We start from the raw sequence: 21,578 nt of genomic DNA on the forward strand, positions 1-21,578 counted from the left end.
CCAGGTTGGACAGGGCTCTGAGCAGTCAGGTTTAGTGGAAGGTGTCCCTGCCCATGGCAGGGAGTGGAACAAGAAGAGCTTTAAGATCCCTACCAACCCAAACCATCCTGTGTTTCTATGAATAGAATTGAAATCAGGTTTAGAACTTTGAAAATGATTTCTAATCCCCCTTTCCCTATCCCAAGACTTTCAAAAATCAGTCAGAGGGCCTGGCCCCTAGGTTGGACTCAGACAGACAATGAGCCTTAAAGGTGAGGGCAGATGGGCAGCACCTCCCAGCAGAGTCAGTGCTCCCTGGTACCTTGGCCTGAGTTTTCTGCTGCCCTTGCTCACTGTACCTCATCCTACAGGCTGAGCAGTCCTTGGCCTGGAAGATCCAGGGTCTCTGTTCCCACAGCTGAAGCATCCTCACTTTCTCTGTCTTGGATTGTCTCAGGTAACAGAAAATTTTCCTTCCTTTGCTCTCTGCCCCTTGATGTCAGTGCTCCAGAACCTGCTCACACCAGCAAAATCAGTCCTCACACCCTCTAAAATCCCTCTGCAGCTCTCTTGGAGATGCTTCAAGGGCTGGAAGGCCACAATGAGGTCACCCCACAACCTTCTCTTCTCCAGGCTGAACAAACCAAACCCTCTCAGCCTTTCCTCACAGCAGAGCTGCTCCATCCCCTTGATCATCTTGGTGCCCTCTCTGGGCTTGCTCCAACAGTTCCACATCCTTCCTGTGCCGGGACCCTGGAAGTGGAGGCAGAACTGATCCAAATATTCCACCAAGGGTTGCTCTTGCCCTCAGGCTGGGGTGGATCAGCAGCTGGATCCCTGCAGAGTGCTGGATCGAACGAGGGGATGGACAAACAGCTTCCCTAAAGAGCTTCATAACAAAGTGAAAGAAAATCCATGTTCCCAGAACAGCTTTTCAGCCTCAGGGATAGATGCTGAAGGACTCATGCTGCTGCCAATGTGCAGCCCCACAGTTTCCAAAAATGACAGATGATAATTTTCTGTTACCAAAGTATTGCAGTGAATTTGGTGTGATTCTGGATCAGTTGGACAGATAAAGGTGAATTGATTACTGAACTCAGAATTAATGGTTGCTTAAATGCCCTAATTGCATTTGTTCTGAGCAGAATGTGATCCTAAATTGATAATATGTATGCAAGGCACTTGAAAGTGGTCAATTTTCCTAAGTTGGGAACAATTACAAACAAGAAATGATTGGGGAAAAAAACAAGAAAAAATAATGTGTGTTCTAAATGAGGGTTGTTCAAGAAAACTTTGATAGATGCTGTCTCCTCCACAGCATGCACACAGTTCTGCAGGCATTGAAGATATTCTTAGCTAACAATCTATCATTGTTAAGGAAGATGAAATCAGAAATAATAACACCAAACAGGAAAAGAAGGGATTTGGTAACAAAAGCAATGAATTAACTGTTACATAATGCAGAGACCTGGAAGGCTAATCTGGAAGAGCAGTCAATGAAAATTATGTTTGGTGGCATTAAGGACTATTAGGGAGTGTGCATGTGTGTGTGTTTATATACATGGATGTCAGAGAGAAAATAAATGCTGCATGTTGGTTTTAGATGAAGCTGGTAAAGACTCTGCTCTGGTACTAAAAAAAAAAATAAAAAAGGTGTCCAGTCAAAGCTTCATAGCTCTGGAGAAGAGCAGCCTGATGGGTCCATATCCTACTGAGGGGATGGAAAGATGCTTGCTCCAGCAGTAACCAGGCAGCACATTAAATGGCAACTGGAAAATTGAAATGTTTGTACATGTCTAGGACTAGAAGAACTCCCTTGAAATGTTTGTACATGTCTAGGACTAGAAGAACTCCCTTGAATGTTTTCATGTATGTCAGGACCTGGATGTTGGGGAAGGGTGTGCCCAGAGCAGCTGTGGCTGCCCCATCCCTGGAAGTGTCCAAGGCCAGGTTGGACTCAGAGAAACCTGAGTTATTCCTGGGTTATGGAAGCTGTCCCATGGCAGAGAGTGGAACTGGATGGGCTTTAAGGTCCTTCCCAACCCAGTCCATCCTGTGATTCTGTCAAGTTAGGCCAACAAAGGAGGATGGCATTTGTTTAGGTGAGATGATGGATGGCAGAGAGGGGGAGACTCCTGGCACTGGGGTACAATAAAAGATGGGAGAGATGCTGCAGAGCCCTTGTAGTCAGAAGAACACCAGACTCCCTGTGGGACCTCCAAGGACCTGCTCACTCCCATCAGCTGCTGAGGATACAGTTTTCATACACTAAGTGTTACTGAAATTAGGACAAGTCAGATGCTCTGAGTGGTCAGGTCTGCTTGGGGAGCTGATTTTGTGTCAGCAGTGGGCTCTCAGGAAGACAAGTGCAAATTCGTACACTCAGAAACCCTTGTGGGCAGAGGAAGGATGCTGTTTTGGAGGACAGTGACTCATTTGAAAGCTCCCATGAAGGAAGATGGAGAGTGAGCAGAGTGCTCATCCAGCACCATCAATCTTACCTTTTGCCAAAACCTGAAATGCCAGGAATGATGACTCCTATATTCCAGGCTGGGATTTCCCAGGCAGAAATGCCTACACTGGGCAAGGAATCAAAATCCTCCATGGCACATGGAGATTTCTTTAGTGTGGGCAAGGGAGATGACTAATCCCTGCACAGGAGATGAGTGCACACTGTCCTTGGGACTGCCAGAGGGCTCTGGTGGCTGTGCTGGCCAGGCTGGTACTCAGCTCTGACTCCTGGCCCAGCAGCCAGAACGTTACTGAGGAGCTCAGGGGATGAACTGTGGAGCAGGAAACCAGACCCCTATGGAGCCCCAAACAAGTTTCACTTGAGTTTGTATCCAAGAGGAGGTCACAAGATAAACTGATCACAGCCTGGGGGGAAAGAAAAACTCCCAGGGGAACATTCTTGAAGGCACTGGGCTTTTCTGTGTAGGAAGAGCCAATGGTGACCCCAGACACAGCATTCAGGTGCAGGACTGGAGTTGTTTCACCTGGGGGTTACTTTGCTGTTGGACAGTTTGTATCAGGGTGAGGTGTTTGGTGCAGCTCTCTGCCTTCTGCCTACACCTGTGAGAGCCCAGCTGGATGCAGAAATTCCAGGTGTGGGCTTTCCAACCTTATCTCCAAGGACAGACATCACCCAGGACAAAGAACTGATCTGAAGTGTAAGAGAAATGCAGACAAAGGCTCTCAAGGACTGGCCCCTATTCTGCAGAGGGGCTGTTATCCCCCTCCCCATCCCCCTGTCTGCACCACCTGCAGGCAGCAAGGCCCTCACACAGATTTCTCCTAATTATGGCTTCCAGCAAAGTGGCTTGTACTAAAAATTAGTGAATCCCAGCTGGGAAATCCAAGGGATTTCCTGAGAAAAACAGCTGTGTGAGGACATGGAAGCATGCTCATTCCTGGGTATAAAAGAACACTAGCAGTGGGTTCAGAACAAAAACTGAGAAGGCTGAGCAGCACCCAGAAGTGCCCTTGTGTGCCACAGCAAGCATCAAGAGCAGGGCATGGCTGGAAAACTCTTTGCAATGGGGATTCAGCACTTCAAAAGCAAAGGCATTAAGCTGCAGTTAGGGCACTTTTTAAATGGTGAAGGAAGTCAATAAAGCCTGTGGGGCTGCAGGGTAGGTGGTCCTGTCTGCTCCACTCAGAGCAAAGGGGGAGCAGAGTGTGTGGAGCTGCCAGCCTTGGAGCTCAGGTTTGGTGGATCCCATGGGGCTACAGGAACATGAACCCTCTCAGGACCATACCTTTCTCCCAGGTGTCCCCCTGTGCTTTCAGCCTAGCTGGAGCATTCCCATGGTCTGTCTGGTGCAGGTGTTGGCAGTGTTTACTTGTGGTGCCTGCAGTTCCCTGCTGCCTGGCAGGCTCACAGGGGATGCTTTGGCTTGTCTGGGGGCTTGAGGGGTGGCTCCACTGATGCTGGTGTGGAGGGAAGGTGTCCTTGCCTCAGGATGCTCCTTCTTCCTCAGAGAACTCGTGTCACAGGTGGCAAAAAATCCAGACAGTTCAGCAGCACACACAGAATCGCTGGAGTTTGGGAGTTTTCTTAATTGGAAGAAAATATTATGACATATTGGAGGCACCTGACAGAGATGTAGCAGGAGAAATCTCTGTGCCTTGTTGCTGTTGGGAATGCCCAATCAATGACAGGAACAGGCTCACTCCCCTGCCAAGGGGAGCAGAGGAGGTTTCTCCCTGAATCCAGCTGTTGATACACTCATTCCCAGGAGCAGAATGATTGATAACACAGTTATTTGGAACCCACCAGTGGATATATTCTTAGAAACTAGAACCTCATTTTCTCATGCTGCAAAATGTCATTTCCTAGGACCAGCTGAGCAGAAATTGGATTTTGTTCCTTGCCTTCAGAACTGGACAGCACAACAGACTGATAAATATTGATTGTGCTTTTATATTTTAATTTTTTTTTTGTTAAAGTACCCTAACCTGATAATTGTTTGATTACAAATACATTTAGAGTTGATCAGAAAGAGCAGCAGCACAGACTTTTATGATGGTGTTAATCAAATTTCTTTGATGAAGGGACCCTGTGGGAGGTTAAAAGCCCCACATCTGGATTTGCCCAGCTTCTTGACTGTGGCCACAAGGTCCATTTTTGTGTCTCTCCAGCACAGTAACCTTCACTCACACTTGCATTTGTTGGAAAAGTCCTGAGTGTAGCTGCAGGGTGGCTCATTACATGGTTCATTACCAATCCTATCCCTGGCAAACAACCCTGTGTGCTGTGCTGGGGTATCCCTGCTGGAAGGATCTCTCTGGCCATGTTCTGCTGAGCTGCTCCAGGACATTATTTCACCTGAGGACTGTGTTGCAGGGTTAGGATATATGGCTGTAGGTTGTAATGGTATTTTTAATTTGGGATGTCGGGGATTTGTCTGCTCATTCAGCAGTGTGTGTCCCCTGGAAGGAGTTTTCCAGGAGACAGAGGTCTAGGGAGAGGTTTTATCCTTGGGATCAGGAGGGGCAGACACCAAACCCTTCTTCCTCACCCAGAGGTTTGATGGGGCTTGGAGCACCCTGGTCTGGTGCAAGGTGGCCCTGCCCATGGCCTGGGCTGGAGCAAGGTGGTCTCTCAGGTGCCCTCCAACCATTCTGTGATGCTGTGAGCCCACATCCCTGTGCAGCAGTCAGGGTGCACATCCTGGCTCCTGTGTGCCACCCAGACATGGGTGATGCCAGTACAGAGTGTGCCAGCCCTGGGGGAAGGATCCTTGTAGCTGGCCCAGGCTAAGGACCACTGGCCTGTGCTCCAGTGGGACAGCTTGACCCAGAGAGCACCCACCACCCCTCACCTGTGCACCCACAGAAACCCCCACTGTATTACAGCCACCAGAAGGCCAAGGGACAGGGTTTGCCCTGAACCACTGCTCTGTCAGTTTGGTAAAAGGGCCCTAAAGCAGGGAAAGCCTTGTGTACCTGTTCCCCTCCACCCCACACTGCATCCCCAGCCCTCCTGGTGAGCCAGGTTCCTGGGCAAGGACAAAGCCATTGCCTTTGCATGGAAGAGCTGTCAGGATGGAGATGTGTCAGTGGTGGTGAGCAGCACCAGCTCCAGCCCACTATGATGGGAGAGGCCCTGGAGGCAGCTTGGCAGGCACAGGGCAGCACTGCTGCTAGAACCTGGGATGGGAGGGATCCATGGGATGGGATGGGATCCATGGGATAGGATGGGGTGGGATGGGATGGGATGGGGTGGGATGGGATTCATGGGATGGGATGGGATGGGATGGGATGGGATCCATGGGATGGGATGGGATGGGGTGGGATCCATGGGATAGGATGGGGTGGGATGGGATGGGATCCATGGGATAGGATGGGATGGGGTGGGATGGGATGGGATGGGATGGGATGGGGTGGGGTGGGATGGGGTGGGAAGGGGTGGGATTGGGATGGGATGGGATGGGATGGGATGGGATGGGATGGGATGGGGTGGGATGGGATGGGATGGGATGGCATGGGATGGGATGGGATGGGATGGGATGGGATGGGATGGCATGGGATGGGATGGGATGGGATGGGATGGGATGGGATGGAGCTGCAGCAGGTGGGAGTGTCCAGAGGCACGGAGCAGCCCAAGCTGCAGTGCTGGGGTGTGCACCAAGGTGGGTCCTTGAGGCATTCCCAGTGCTGCACGGCTGCGTTTGGAGTGCATCGGTTGTTAAAGCCACTGAGAGCATTTGGCAGGATTTCAACCCCAAACTTGAAGCCAGTGTCAATTGGCAGGGTGAGGATTTGCTGGCAGGAAGCAGAGTGATCCCTCAGCGCTCTGCAGGTGCCCGTGGGGGGACAAGCCCCAGCACTCCGGGGACACCCACGGCAGCTCCAGCGCTGCGAGCGGAGCCTCCCAGGCAGCGGCGGGTCTGCTCCTGCCGGGGGCTCTGCCCGAGCTTTATTCCATCCTTTCCCTGCTCCATTCACCGTGCCTCCTGCCTCCTCCCCCTCTGCCGTCCCTCCCACCCTGCCTGCTGGATCCCCAGCAGTCTCTTGACACCTTGGGGGAAGGCTGGGAGGTGTAACCATCGCCAGCGAGCGAGGCAGAGCAGGAGAGAAGGGAGAAGGAAGCCAATAACAGGGAGGTCTAGGAAGGTGGTGGAGGGGGAGGGACGGGGCCACTCCTCCATCGGTGGGACTGCAGATTATTTTGCATGGATTGTTGAAGAGAAAAGGGAGCTGCATTTGTGAAGGGACCAAAAAATAAACAGCTCACTGCTCGGGTAAGTGCCAATGCGAGCTCCCCGGCTCTCATTGTCATGCTGTACATCGATCCCCCCTCCTATTTTGCTTAGTTATACTGGGTTTGGTTCTTATTAGGATTATTTGATGCATCAGCTGTGTGCTTCAGAGGCTGGAGACTGACTGGTACGTGTGTGTGTGTGTGTGTGTGTGTGTGTGTGTGTGCATGTGGGAAGATGCCCATTCTCTGGATATATACATTGACACATTTTTCCAGCTCTCAGTGTGGTGTCTCATTGGCAGTGTTACCCCAAAGCGTGCCGTACACACACACAAATGGTGTTTGCTGCTCCTGCCTTTAAAATCCACTCACACACGCAATTATTGAAGCTGAAAATTAAAGAGGGGCTCTTAAATCACAGTCCTCAGTGGTAGGGGGCTACCTCTCTTTATCCTGAGCCTGACACGTTCAGTATTATGTTTTATAGCAAAGCTACATTTAAAGATCAATTCGGCAGTGGTTATTGCATCCAAATTACATGGTTGTCATGGAGATGGTACAGAGAAGCTGAAGTGATATGACTGCATCTGGACTGGAGTGGGGCTTTGCTGCCGAGTGAGATCCTGCCTTGCCTCCTGTGTCTTTTTGTCTCTGCTGGGTTACAATTTCTTTTAATCTTGACTGAAGCAGTGCTGTATTAGAGGATTTAGAGGTCGAGCTGCTGGGAAGGGTGTGTGTTACCCCCACTCAGCACTGGGTTATTATCATAATTGTTCTATTAACGTCTGCCTCTCCCTGAATTTCTTCCACAAGTCTGGGAAGGAGGAAGGCGTGAGAAGGACAGATAGTTTTCTGAGCACAGCTAGGGCTGGGAGTACTTTCTAAAAGGATACCTGCCATGCCCACACCTCCCTGCTGGCTCCCACACCTTGGGGGACAAAAGGGAAAGGATTCTCTGCTTTTAGCCGTGTTTATCTTCCATTTTGCTGCCTCAACTTTGAGGATTCAAGGAGCCAGTCACCTGCTCGTCACTGTGTCAGGGGAATGGCTTTTTTAAAAATTATTATTTTAATTATTATATTTGTTTGCTTTGCAACTGGTAATATGGATGTGTTGGCAGTTGGGAAAGAAAATCCATAATTTATGAGAATATTTTCCTGCCTAAGGCTAGCTAGAATACAAAGAGTATATCTGTGGGAAGGGCATGTTATATGTTACAGATGTGTATTTCTCTAGTGGCTGGGAGTAAATCACACTATTGTGCTCATCTTCATTATTTTGGGTGTTAGGCTGGCTTTAGTCAATATTTAATCTAAGCTCATTGTGTGCTCGCACAATAAACGTGCAATTTGGAGCCTAACTTTACATCTTGAAAATGCTCTGGGAATGCATGTGGCATTGTCTCCATAAATGCAATTTCACCCTTTTCTGTGAGACCAAGCCTATTGTGGGCATGTAAATATAGTAAAAGGCACTGGTGGAAGCAAGCCCATCAGAATGGCAGTGTTTCTCTAATTGTATCACTAAACATAAGACAGAATTAATTACTAGGATAAACAGAGCTTTGTAGCTCTTGGATCAGGATAATATTTGCATGGAGTTCCAGGCCTGCATTATAGTAGCTGGCATTATGGCTTTAATTCCCCCCATGCCAGTAGATAATGTTTTTAGCCAGGAGTGGAGCATATTATCATTAGATATTTTTGCTTTAAAAATATGTTAAATCCCCATGTCCTCGTCAAATTGTCCATTGCAACTGTTCCAAAGTCTGTGATTCAACTTGGATTTTCCTTAATGTGATTTTTCCCGTGCAAGTCTAAGCAAACAATGGATAAAGTCTGGAAGTGGGTGGCCGAGTCCAGAGAGTATGTCAGAGAGATGGCTAATTCACAAAATGGATGGTTCTCATTCTGGGCCTCTTTTCCCCCTGAAAGTTAGGCACAAGTGGAGCTGAAGTGGGTAGTTTTCCCTGGAGATCCCTTTGGGGGTGTGAGGTTGGAAGCTGAGAAGTGAGTAGTTCTGCATTAATACTGAGTTCCTTCCTGTCTCAGCACCTTCAGCCCACCCTAGGATGTGGCTGGATTATTCTCTGGGGAAACTGAGGCTTGGCATGGTTAAATGACTTTGCCAAGGTGACAATGGCAGTGTTGGGCAGGGGACACAGGAGCTCTGCCAGGAAGAACCTCTGTGTGACCACCAGGCCTGCTCAGTGTCCTGCTTGCACGGGGAGGTGGTGATGGGGAGCAGAAACTCCAGTTCATGGAGACCAGGTGGGTGTGTTTGCTGAGGCCACTCATGAGAGCTCCACAGAGGGTGGCAAGAGGGACTCAGGCACTTTCAGACCAGTTTCTGAGCTGCCCAAGACAAGGACTTGCTTTTCTGACCTCAGGCTGCCCTCTTTGCGTGGCCCATCACCTGGCTCTTCACACGAAGCCCTCACAGGTGTCTTGGCTTTCTGCTCTCCCCACTGGTGCTGCTCCCCTCTCATCTCCCTGCTGAAATACCCTGAATTGCTCTCCTGGACTTCAACCCACTTCTCTGCTCTCCATCCCATCACCCAACACCTTTTTGTCCTCTTCCTCCATGGGTTTTCCCAGCAATGAAGTTCCCTCCATCCAGCAGTGCCACAAGCTTCCATGCCATGGGTTTGTGTGCTGTGTGCCTGTCCTGAGGCACACAGTGCTGGGTAGGTCAGGCCACCATGTCAAAGCAACTCGAGTGAAAAGTCTCCTTTGAAATCTGAAGTTGCCCCACGTGGTGTCCGTGGCTCTGCACAAAGCTGGAGCTGGTTCTTGTTGGCAGAAGGAAATGGAATTCCCTGTTCAATTGCCACACAGACACCTGTGTGTGGCCCTGCTGACTCTCACAGGTTGCTGCAGTTGCCAGGAGGATGTTCCCTGGGCTGGGAGGGAGCTGTGCCTACTGCCAGCAAAGTGCTGGCTATGGGCACAGCAATTCCTTGGAGGTTGAGTGTGAGCAGTCCCTGGAGTGGGTGATCTCCTGGTGGAAGTGGCCACATCCCCTGTGGGTGCTGCTTGCTCTGCTGCCTGACAGTCTCTGCTGTGGACACACCTCTTTGCCAGATCTGCTGGAGGTGAAATCATCCTCCTTGCCCTTCTGGCAGGAAAATGCCTTTCCCAGGATGTGCTGGGACAGGATCCATGGGAGGGCCAGTGCACCCAGGCTCTCAGTGGCTGGATGGAGCCCTAGGAATGGTTCAGGGGTGGATTCTGCACTGGAGGCCCGTGGTACTTCCCTGTGGGGGTTATGGTGTGAGAGGGACAGGGTCAGTTCTGGGCTTCTCCCTGTTTCCTGTGACCCTGGGGAGGTGACTGGCAGGGGCAGAGGCACTGTCCAAGCTGGACAGCAACCACCTCTCCCTCTGTCCTCAGTGCTGTCCTTTGTGCTCCTGCAGGAGCTCCAGGAGTGGCTGAAATGCCTGGGGAGGTCCTTCCCTGCAGCCCATAGCCCTGATCCTGGGCAGCACCCAGCTCTGCTCAGCTCCCAGCTGGGGACACTGGGGATTCCTGTAGAGCAAACACTGCCCATCACTGGATCAGGCCCAGTGCTCCCTCACTTGCACCAGGCAGGGCCAGAGGGAGCAAGGAGCTGCAGGCAGCCCCAGCAGACATTCTGCAGCTGAGCTCAAGCCCCTTCTTGTGCTCTCCATGCTTTTTCTGGGCTCTGGGCCTCAGCCTGGCACTGGGCACATGGTTTGTCACCTACCTCTTCACCAGCACTGCATTTCCTCCACTCCTTCCTCTTCCTCCTTCTCATCACCTCACATACTCCCCTCGTGGTTTCTCAGCTCTGTGGTTTTGCAGGGCCAGTGGAAGAGGCAGGGCTGGCAGGTGGCTCAGGCTGTCTGCTGTCAGTTGTTTGAACTGTCCCCATGTCCTGGCTAGGAGCTGTGCTCACACTCCTCTCCCAAAAGAGGAGACCACACCTGAAGGGATCTTCCCAGCACCACTCTGAGGGGTGCCATGGGAGCTGCTCAGGGTGTCACCTCTGTGGTGCCACCAGCCTTGCCTCACCTTCTGCTATGTCCTCTTCTTCTCTGAGGCATGCTGGATGGCTCCCAGCAAAGGTGGTGCTGGTGGGATGCCCTGACATTGGTGGCTGCTGTCACACACCTCAGCAGGGGCAGGGATGGGCCAATGCTTCCTTCCAAGCAGGATGAGCCCAGGATTGATCCCAGGATTTTCTGCCTTCTTCTACAGCATGGGACATGGTCTGGTTCCAATCTCCCAAAGCCCCAGTCTGGCAAAATCTTTGTGCTCTGGTTTTGTGTCTCCTGCCCTCCAGCTCTGACACCTCCACACTGCAGAGGCCCCCAGTGTCTCTGGGAGCTTTCCCTGTGCTGTGACTGTGGCAGGGACATGCTGGGGACACGGCTGCTCTGTGACCTTTGGGATGAAGTGTTTGCAGGGCTGGGGGCTCACAGCTGGATTTGCTGTCTTGTACGGTCACTGCCCATCCTTGTCTCCCCCAGGCAATGCAGCTGAGCTCCTCTGGCCCCGTGGCCTGGCTGTGGCCCTGGGATGGAGAACTGAATTCCCCCTCAAAAGACAGAACCTAGGAGAGTAAATCCCAGTGATACCCCCTTTCTGGGAGTTAGAGAATGTGCCTCTGAGTTCTCCTGATCAACCTCAAGCAGGAAAACTGACATCAGACCCCAGTGCCTGATCCTCTCACGGTTCACCAACTGTACTGAAAAGCCCAGGGAAAATGCTGTGAGCTCAGCCTCCTCTCTGGCTTCTCCTCTCCCATGTGCAGTTGTCTCTCTATTATTTTCTTGATATGGAAAAACAAATTTGACCCAAATATCTTTTTCTTTTAAATCTTTAAAAAAATATAAGATAGTAGGGAAATGCTGTGATACCAAACTAAATTGAAGGGTTGCAGTCTTTTTGTTTTCTGGATTTGCTTACATGCTCCAAAGTCAAGGCAAAAATCTCTGTTCTTGAAACTTTTTTTTTTTTTAATCCAGCTCTTCAGTGGTTTCAGCACAAGTGCATCACAACCCTAGGTAAGGTCTAGCTGACCTATAATTGCAATTTTCAGCAAGTGAACAATTTTTCCAAAAAATTTCACACAGTTCTATGCAAAAGCCTCATGGAGGCAGAGAGGGTGTTCCCTGTGGTACCTTCCAGCCTTCCTCCAGCACCTGATCCAGAACTGGGATCTGAGGCCAGCTCAGGGAAACATCAGGTGCTGCCATATAGAGAGCAGGACCTGCTGACTGCACCCTCCTCCACAGCAGGGCCTGGGCACACTCAGAGATCTCTGCCCACTCTGTGCATGGCCACTTGCTGTTGGCTGGTGCTGGACACAGGAAGAGAGGATGGCCCTGCCCTAGTGGAAGGTGACCTGCCCATGGCAGGGCTTTGGAATGAGGTGATCTTTAAGGTCCTTACCAACCAAACCATTTGGGGATCCTGTGGCACCTTCTCCAGGTCACCCACAGCCTCTCCCCTTGCATGTCCTAAAGCAGCATCTCATCCTGGCAGTTCAAGGAGGGTTTGGACAACACTCTCAGGCACAGGGTGGGATTGCTGGGCTGTCCTGTGCAGGGCCAGGAGCTGGACTGGATGATGCTTGTGAGTCCCTTCCAACTCAGGGTGTGCCATGGCAGAGACCTGGCAGCCTTGGATGAGTCCTGCCCTCAGTGTGACATGAGGCACTGTCACAGACATCTTTTATGGAAAATCCTTTCCTTAGGATTTTTCCTCCTAAGAAGCTGAGAGGCCTCAGGTACAAAATGCAAACAGTGGTTATCTGCTGCTGTGGAATGCAAGAGGTGCATCCTGGATTAGTCTCATGGGGTTGTTTCTAATTAATGGCCAATCACAGTCAGCTGGCTCAGACTCTCTGTCTGAGCCACAAGCCTTTGTTATCATTCTTTTTCTATTCTTAGCCAGCCTTCTGATGAAATCCTTTCTTCCATTCTTTTAATATAGTTTTAATAGAATATATATCATAAAATAATAAACCAAGCCTTCTGAAACACGGAATCAGATCCTCATCTCCTCCCTCATCCTCAGACCCCTGTGAACACGGTCACAAGGCACTGCTCCCAACGCTGAGCTCTCCTTGTGAGGGGCTCTGCTCCTTCCCAGATTCTGCATGTTTGCTCCTCAAACAGGCACTGGTACCCATCCTGTGGGAGTGGATGGAGGAGAACTGGGAGCCTGGAGCTTTGGCACTTGCTAGGAACAAAAGCAAGCAGGCTGTGGATGCAGCCTGCCCAAGCAGGACACAGGCACGGGGGGGACAGAAGGGGTTTCTGGCCAGAAGGGGATACACGATGCAGGGGAATTCTGCTAAATTAAAAATATATATTTGTCTTTACTGGTACAACAGAAGCTAGGGGAGCAGGCAAGAGGAAAGTGAGAAAGCTTTATTTAATTAGATTATAAGGCCCCAAAGGCTTCAGACTCATAAAAAAAAAATGAATTGATTTTTGTAATTGAGGATGGGGTTTCTGCCAAGTGCTGCCTTAATGAGTATTTAGGTTTTGCCTCCTAAGTTAGCAGCACCAGGCAAGGGCAGCTATTCAAGCCACTGCTCACCAGAGTCCTGAGCTTGGAAACAGGAGCTGCCTGCCTGCAGCTGGGAGTGTTAACCTGCCTTTCCAGGAAAGGACATTGTGTGTCCTTTCAAGGCAGTTTATCCAGGTCTCTTGGTATTCTCTCAACATTAAAGCCCTCCTTCTTCCCCAGAACCCAGGAGGCAGCTTTCTACATGCATGGGAAACTGAGGCAGCAGATAATCATGGGGCTGGTTATCCTTACAGAAGTGGAGAGAATTAATTTGCTGCAGCAGCTGAGGCAGTTTCCTTTGGTGGCTCCTTCCTAGGGGCTGCTGGGACAGGTGTGTGCCTCTGGAGCCTATCCTGTCCCCCCCTGCCTCTCCTGCAGTGATCCTTACAGCACAGCAGGTGAAAGGGTGTTTGGGGCATGCACAGCTGGGACCTGCCTCTGCAGGAGCCATGGGACACCAGGGAGGGCATTATCCCTCACCCCAAACTATGAGACTGTCTGGAAAGAGCAAGAGTTTTTTATCCCAAACTTTTGGATCTACCTCCTTTTGCCCTTACAGGCTTCCTCCAGAGTCTTTTCATGTTTGCATGCAGGAATGGGGAGAGTTCAGTGTGCAGAGGTTCAGGATTTCCTGTGTGCCCCCGCTGTGAGAGCTGGGGTAAGTCCAAGAGGAGGTGATTCCAATCACCCTGGTGGGAATGTTGATCCAGAGCTGCCTGGGGACCAGAGGAGCAGAATAACAAGGCCAGGTGAAAGGCAGGAGGTTTGGGTGTGCAGGATCACAGCAAGATCACAGCTTGATAGCAACACCTAAAATGCAGATGTGTTACTATTACTGCTATCAGAGCAGGGGAGCAGAAAAGTGGCCACAAAACTCCAGGAGCACGTGGTAGATGTAGGGAATGGCTCTGTAGCAGAAGCTTTATGAGCTGGGTATTTAGAGCAGGAAATCCACTGCTCTCCAGACAACAGCAAACTGCAAGGAGTGCACCTTGTGGGGACACTGTCCCTTTGATTCTGCACACTGTAACCATCAGAGATTCCCAGAGTCAGGCACACCACTGCAGCTTGCACACTTGTGCCCTGCAGCAAACTCAGCTGCCACTCCTCGTGTGCCACTGTGTCATTGGGTCACAGGCTGCACCAGGCTGAGCAGCACTCATCACCTGAACCTCTTTCATCTTTACAGCACACTGATTTCTGGCAGGCCCCTCTGGCCTCCCTGTGCTTCAGTAAAGCCTCAGTCCAGCACGTAAATCATCAGTTCCCAAAGTCACTGTCTGATGCCCAGATGTAATCATGTCTAGAGAGCAGGAGAAAAGCCCTGAGAACACCTAAAAAAGTCTGCCAAGAGGCACAATGACCATACTGCAGGCTGGTGTAGCAGCTCTGCTCTACCCTTGCCACAAAACTTAGTGCAAGGTGTCTCAGAGGTTGGGAGAACCTTTTGGTCCAGAGCAGGTGTGGTTAAAACACTGTCCTGCTGCAATTACATCATCCTGATGAGCTTTTTGCTCTTTTTGTAATTCCCCTGAGGAGAAGCAGCATCCTTGTCCCTGTAAAGCACCTTTACATCAGTCTAGAGTGTGCCTGTTAGAGTCCTTCCTCAGGGAAATCCCACTGCTCTCACCATGGTTATCCAGCACTTCCATTAAGGGCAGACCCAGCCTCTGCACAGGAGCTGCAAAATGGCTCCACCAGGGTTTCACTTGCACTTTCTGGACAACTTGCTGTGTTTTCAAAACAAGTCAGCTTCAACATTTCAGGCTGCTCGGAGGCATTCATGCTTAGGGAGGCCAGATCTGGCCATGGCACAGTAAGATGTTCCTGTGGAAGTGTTTGCAGCCCAAGGATGTTCAGCAGGGCTGGGCAGCAGCCCTGTGCTTTTCATGTGCAGCAGAAGCATCAGAGCTGGGGCTGCATCCAGGCTGGGGGGCAGAGAGCAGCAGAGTGAATTCTTCTGCTTTAGCAAAAACTTCTGATGCAGATCAGACCCAGCCTTTCTGCTGACTCTGAGCCTGGGGGGCTGAGCTCAGCTGGAGATGTCTACATTTGGGTGAGCTGACACTCACTCAAAGTGCTTTTCCATGTAATCAAGCAAGTTCTGGTATACCCAAGTTCTGAGCAGCATCTCCTGTGCCATGTTAAAGATAATGATAACTCAACGCATCCTAACAGAGCAAAGAAATCCTGGTTTTCCTTTAGTGATTCCATCCTGGCCTGGAAGTTCTGAGAATAAATAGGCAATTATATTTTCTGCCATTTCTACACCCTGCTGACTGCAGCCTGGGAGACTGAGCAGACAGCACATCATTACACAGATTTGATGGATCCACCAAAAATGTAGGTGTGCCCCAGACCATTTTTCCTTCAGTGAAAGATGCTGGAGAAAGGAGAGAGTGGTCATGCTGCCTGCAAAACAGACACCCTTTCCAGAGAACAGAATGAGTGAGAGACTCCTCCAGCATGGAAGAATGATGAACTGTTGGTCCTACCTTGGTTTTCTACAGTTTTCAGAAGGTCAGTGATCATCTGTTTGCCTTGGAAAGATTTACTTGGCCCACACTTCTTTTATAGGAATGTTTTCTGCAGTTTTGAAAGGAAAAGTGGAAATTTTGGGCTAAACCTGCCTGCTGAGGTGAGCTTATGGACAAAGTATTCACTAGGAGAAGGGCTGATGTTCACATCCAAGTCTGAGAGCAGTGATTTTCCTACACCATTGTCCTGTCTGTTCCCCTGTAGTGGCTTCCTCTCTCCACTTTGCCTTTCAAATGATTTGGTCCTGGTGATGTATTAAAGTCCCTTCATATTAGATCTCATGTTCTCAGGCTGTTCCTTGCAGGTCCTGTGTGCAGACAGCTTTATGCCCAAGTGGAGCTGCTGACTTTAGTGGAATTGCCACATTTTGTGCCCTAACACCCTCTAATTTCAGGCAGGGAAGTTTCAGCCCCGTTGGCTGTCAGCAAATCTTGGCTGAGTCTGTGTTTTCAAGCCAAATAAGTGCATCTCAGTCTGATTTGGGTGAGGGAAGCTGCTCTTCCTTTCCCCTTTCCTTTCCTTTCCTTTCCTTTCCTTTCCTTTCCTTTCCTTTCCTTTCCTTTCCTTTCCTTTCCTTTCCTTTCCTTTCCTTTCCTTTCCTTTCCTTTCCTTTCCTTTCCTTTCCTTTCCTTTCCTTTCCTTTCCTTTCCTTTCCTTTCCTTTCCTTTCCTTTCCTTTCCTTTCCTTTCCTTTCCTTTCCTTTCCTTTCCTTTCCTTTCCTTTCCTTTCCTTTCCTTTCCTTTCCTTTCCTTTCCTTTCCTTTCCTTTCCTTTCCTTTCCTTTCCTTTCCCTTCCCCTTCCCCTTCCCCTTCCCCTTCCCCTTCCCCTTCCCCTTCCCCTTCCCCTTCCCCTTCCCCTTCCCCTTCCCCTTCCCCTTCCCCTTCCCCTTCCCCTTCCCTTCCCTTTCCCCTTCCCCTTTCCCTTTCCCCTTCCCCTTCCCCTTTCCCTTTCCCCTTCCCTTTCCCTTTCCCTTTCCCTTTCCCTTTCCCTTTCCCTCTCCTTCCCTTTCCTCTCCTCCACTGAGATGAACACACAAAGTCCCCCTGGTGTGACACTTACCCAGCTGTTCCCCTCACAGATGGATGCCTGGCCTCAGGTCCCAAGTGGACACTGCTTGCTCCTGTGTTATTGCTGAAATCAGTCAGAGCAATCAGTCCTATCTGGACTCTCCAACAGCCTTCTCTGGACTCAAACACCTTCAGCAGTCAAGTCTCTGCTACCTGTCCATGGGTGCCTTGTACCAATGCTCCTGGTTTGGAGGCCAGCTGGAATTGCTGACCTGGTGACCCTCAGGAGCATCCAAGAGCCTTGAAGCAGGTGTTTCCCTCAAGGATGTGGGGACCATCACAATGTGCACAGAGCTGTGTTGGCAAGCACAATTCATGCTTAATTGAGGGGCAGGGAGAGCCCTTTGGAGAGCAGGGCTGAGTCTCTGCTGGGCAAAACAAGGACCATTCCTCTCTGCCAAGGGAGCCTGGTCACCCTCCTCAGACACTGAAGTTACTCCTTTTTACCTGGAGATCTCCAGGGTGGAGATGCAAACCTTTTGAGATGTCTGTAGAGGTATATAATGACATCCACAATGCTTGCTGTTCTCTTTCTCAAAGGAGGATCCCCTCCTTCATCCTCCTGCTTCCAGAGAGGCCCTCTCACTCACACTAATGCCAGCAGGATGTTCCTGGTGGTTCCCTGTGGATGAAGAAGTGCTGTGTGGAGAGAATGGGAGATTTCACACTCTCACTGATGAGTCAGGAGTTATCTGGTGTTGCAGGTTGCTGCACACCAGCTTTGGACACCATCAGCTGTCTCCAAACCAGCTTTCTCTGATGTCAGCACCCACAAAAGTCTGTTTGCTGTCATCCTCCTCTCCTGACAGGGTTGGGAGATGCTCAGGAAGACCTTGCTCCCTGCTCTCTAGATCACACTGGGCTCCCAGGGAGCCCAAAGCCAGTGCCCAGCCATCTCTGCACATTCTGGACTCTCAGAGCTCCTGGTCCCCACACCCCTTGGGCTGGAGCCATCTGTCTGCACACATTGTCTGCCAGCTTCGGTGGTCAGAGGATCCCTGGAAAAGTCTGATGTGTTCCTGGTCCTCATCTCCAAGGTTTATGGATGTGTTGGAGTGTGAAGGGAGTTTGCCTCCCTTCCAAAACTCCCTTTCATTCTGCAGTTCTGCTCTCCATCCCTCTGGATGTCTCTCCCAGGGGACAAGCAGGATGGGCTCGCCTGCTGCCTCCTGAAATCCTGCAGCGAGGCGTTGCATGGGTTTAGTGTAGACAGACAGCATGGCAGGAATTTCCTTTTCTGGGCTCTGAGTCAGCTGCCAGCCCTGTTTTAATATTTTGGGTACTGGGAGAATGTGGGGAAGGAGGATCAAGCAAAGGGAGGGAAAGAGAGGGGAAGAGGCTGTTTCCATTTATGGCTTATGAGAAGCAGTTGCAACTCTTGTGGATTTTTATGGAAGGTAGCCCTGGCTGTGGGGAAAGCTGGGTTTTAATGAATTCAATTACGATGCTGCACAGAACTGAGTGCAAAGGCCCCACAAACAGCCTGGTTTTATATAAAAAAACCCCAACCCTATAGACAATCAGAGACAATCAGACTAAAAACTGCTCTTCCAGAGGAGGTGAGCACCAGAGCAGACAGGCACAGGTGAGGATGGAGCCAATTCTGAGCTGAGCCTAAAAGCCCTGAAAACTCCTGTCTGGGTTGGACTCAACCCAGCATGGACTGATTACAAGGTGTTTGTTCTGCACTAAGGCAAGGCTGGGACTCACCTGTTACCCTGAACAGGCATCCTTCTCTCAAGCTCTTCTCTGAGCTCTGGGACCTGCCTGAAGGGTGCCAGGGCACAAAAGGCATCTGCCCCTTTTCTCCACTTGTTTTCCCATGCCAGCAAAGAGCTGGCTGGGATCCTTTGGTATCCCTGTGGTCCTTTTACAGCTGCAGGCTTGAGATCTGTGCCATGGGCTCCTGCAGCAAACAACCACCTTGGGCCAGACTCACTGAGTAGGGAGCATTGTGTTGGAGAGGCAGGAACAACATCCCTTGGGAGCTGCCCTTCTCCTCCCTCTCACAGAATGCAGTAAAAATTTGCCCTCCTTTGCTGTTCCCTCTCTGGAGGCTCCTGGTTCTCTCTGGGCCACAGGAGGATTCCTGAATTGCTGTGGGTTTCTGCAGGAGCAATCCACAGGGAGCCCTGCCAGGTCTCCAAGGGGGTCAGGGTTTGCTTCTGCAGGAGGGAGGATCTGAGGATCAGACAGACCCCACTGACTGCAGCAGGATCTTTGTCCTCCCACGGTCAAGCTGAGAGGCCCTGGGGATTTGAAAGGAAGATTCCAGACCTGACATGCTGGAACACAAGGACATTCAGGTCCATGTTCATCACATCTTGGACCTTCTGCCTTCACACTTCTCCTGGGAGACCCATCAGCTCATTGTCCCTGTGCTTTGGTCCACTTTTTGTGGAGGCTGAAGTGACTCCTACCATGTCACCAAGATGTAAAGTGAGAGTGCAGCCACAGAACCAGAGAACCACAGAACCACAGAACCACAGAACCACAGGCTGGGGAAGGTTGGAAGGGCCCACAGGGCTCACCTGGTGCCACCTCCCTGCTCCAGCAGGGCCATCCCAGAGCTCAGGGCACAGGAATATCTAGAATATCCCCAGGGATGGACACTGCACAGCCTCTGCACCATCTGCTCAGGGCTGGCACTGCCCAGGGCAGCAGCTCTGCCTCCTGGGCAGGGGCAGCTCCTGGGCTCAGGCCCTGCCCGTGGCTCTGGGGCCATGGCTGGGCCTGGAGCAGAGCCTGGGGCTGCCCTGAGCCCTGCACACAGGGACAGACTGGGGACACAGGGACAGACTGGGGACACAGGGACAGACTGGGACAGACTGGGGATACAGGGACAGACTGGGGACACAGGGACAGACTGGGGACACAGGGACAGACTGGGACAGACTGGGACAGACTGGGGACACAGGGACAGACTGGGGACACAGGGACTGACTGGGACACAGGGACAGACTGGGGACACAGGGACAGACTGGGACAGACTGGGGGACACAGGGACACACAGGGACACCCAAGGACACACAGGGCTGAGGGCCCTCTCAGCTGGGGCTCCTATCCAGGCTGAGCAGCCCCAGCTCTCTCAGCCTTTCCTGGGCACAGAGATGCTCCAGGCCCTTGCTCAGCTCCACAGCCTCCCCTGGAGTTGTTCCAGGAGCCCCAGGTCCCTCCTGGCCTGAGAAGCCCAGGGCTGGGCACAGTCCAGGCTTTCAGCCCTTTTCACAGGCTTGAGATCAGGATTGTTTCCCCTGTGAAGGGAGCAGTCAGGTTTGCATGGTGCACACCCAGGGCTGGAGGAAGGCTCAGTGCACCAAGTGCTGCCCAGCCAAGGTGTCAGTACGAGGAAAGGAACATGTAAAAATACTAAATATATTCTGTTATTTTTCCTGGTTTTAATAACTGCAAAAGAGTGCAAACAGGAAAGCTGTTAAGGATTTTAAGATTCATCTTTATTGTTTCCCATAAGCAAAAAAGCTGCTGTTGTTTCCCCAGGATGAAGTTTAGCAGGAGTCATTTGGATCTCAATGTGTCCTAATTGCTCTGGGGACTCTAATAAAAATTCAAAATAAGGAGCTGTAGGATTTGGTTTCAAGAAAAAGCATGTTCCATGCACAGTGATTTCTGATTACCCAAAGGCTCTTTTTTTAGCATGTAGCTGGTTTATTTTAGTCTGTGGGATATGTTTTATCCACGGCCTCTTTTCCACATTGGAAGTGAAGGATGTAGGAGCTGCAGTTTGCACTGGCAGAGATGGATGGAAACCACTGGGACAGCATATTGCCCATAAGCAAGGACCATCAGTGCTGCAGGAGCTTTGAAGTGTAATTCTGGCATCAGTGTGTGGCTGAGGGCTCAGCCCAGCCCTGCCCCTCACAGCCTGCAGGAATGCTGCAGGTGCCTTAGAACTTGGTGTCACCAAGGAGGACTCCTGTCCAGAGCAGGGGGTGATGTACAGAGCAGTTTGGTGCTGCACAAATCTTTGGTGTGCCCACATCTTGAGTTCACTATGCAATGCTGCTTTTCCTGTGTTCAGACTGTAACAGAGTGATAGAAGCAAAAGAGTTAGAGAAAATCCAGAAAAAGGTAGGCAAATACCCAAAGGGGTGGAGAAGCTGTCTTCTGAGAACAGGCTAAGAAGGCAGGGTGTACAATCTGGAGAGGAGAGGCTGAGAATGATAATGAGGTCTTCAAAATCATATAAAAAACAAGCCCAAGGAGGAAATAATTGAGGATTTTCACAATGAGAATGGTAGAAGGTTTTTATTTTCAGCCATGTTGAAAGGGCAGAGGTCAAAGCAGAGACATAAGAAGGAAGAAATGTGCTTCAAAAAGAAGAAGCATGGCTGTGATCTCTCCATGTCTCTACAGGATTGTCTCCTCAAAGAGCCCCGACCGTGCCCATGTGCAGGGTAACCTGTGACACCTGCCTTTTGTAAATCCACTGGTAAGTCAGGTGATAAAAGCACATCCATCCCTGTCCTGCAGCACGCTGGGGATGGGATCTACAGCCTGGGCACATTCTATTCCTGCTCACAGGGGACAGGAACTCAGAGCACATGGTCCATCACAGCAAAGGATGGCACTACAGGCATTTTAGCCCAAGAGGTTCAACATCCCTTCCAACCCAAACCATTCCATGATTCTGTCTTCACTAGGCCGGAGGGAATGGGATGCAGAGCAGCAAGGAGAAACAAGGCTGCTGCAGGAAGCAGCCCAGCTCAGCATGAACTTGAGGAAAAG

At 50.8% G+C, this 21,578-nt stretch overlaps 1 protein-coding gene across 3 annotated transcripts in view; it reads left to right on the forward strand.

The window, feature by feature from the left end:
- Positions 1-21,578, forward strand: part of PSD2 (pleckstrin and Sec7 domain containing 2) — an 80,501-nt gene that overhangs the window by 15,301 nt on the left and 43,622 nt on the right. For 2 of the 3 annotated variants that reach the window (XM_054642722.2, XM_077186501.1), the window contains exon 1: positions 6,368-6,725. The exons of the other annotated variant lie outside the window; for it this stretch is intronic. The gene's annotated coding sequence lies outside the window, so the exon portion shown is untranslated. Of the gene's footprint in view, positions 1-6,367; positions 6,726-21,578 lie in introns of those variants that run through there. 3 annotated transcript variants of the gene reach the window in all.

This window comes from Agelaius phoeniceus, chromosome 15, assembly GCF_051311805.1.
Source record: "Agelaius phoeniceus isolate bAgePho1 chromosome 15, bAgePho1.hap1, whole genome shotgun sequence".
NCBI classification, from domain to species: domain Eukaryota; kingdom Metazoa; phylum Chordata; class Aves; order Passeriformes; family Icteridae; genus Agelaius; species Agelaius phoeniceus.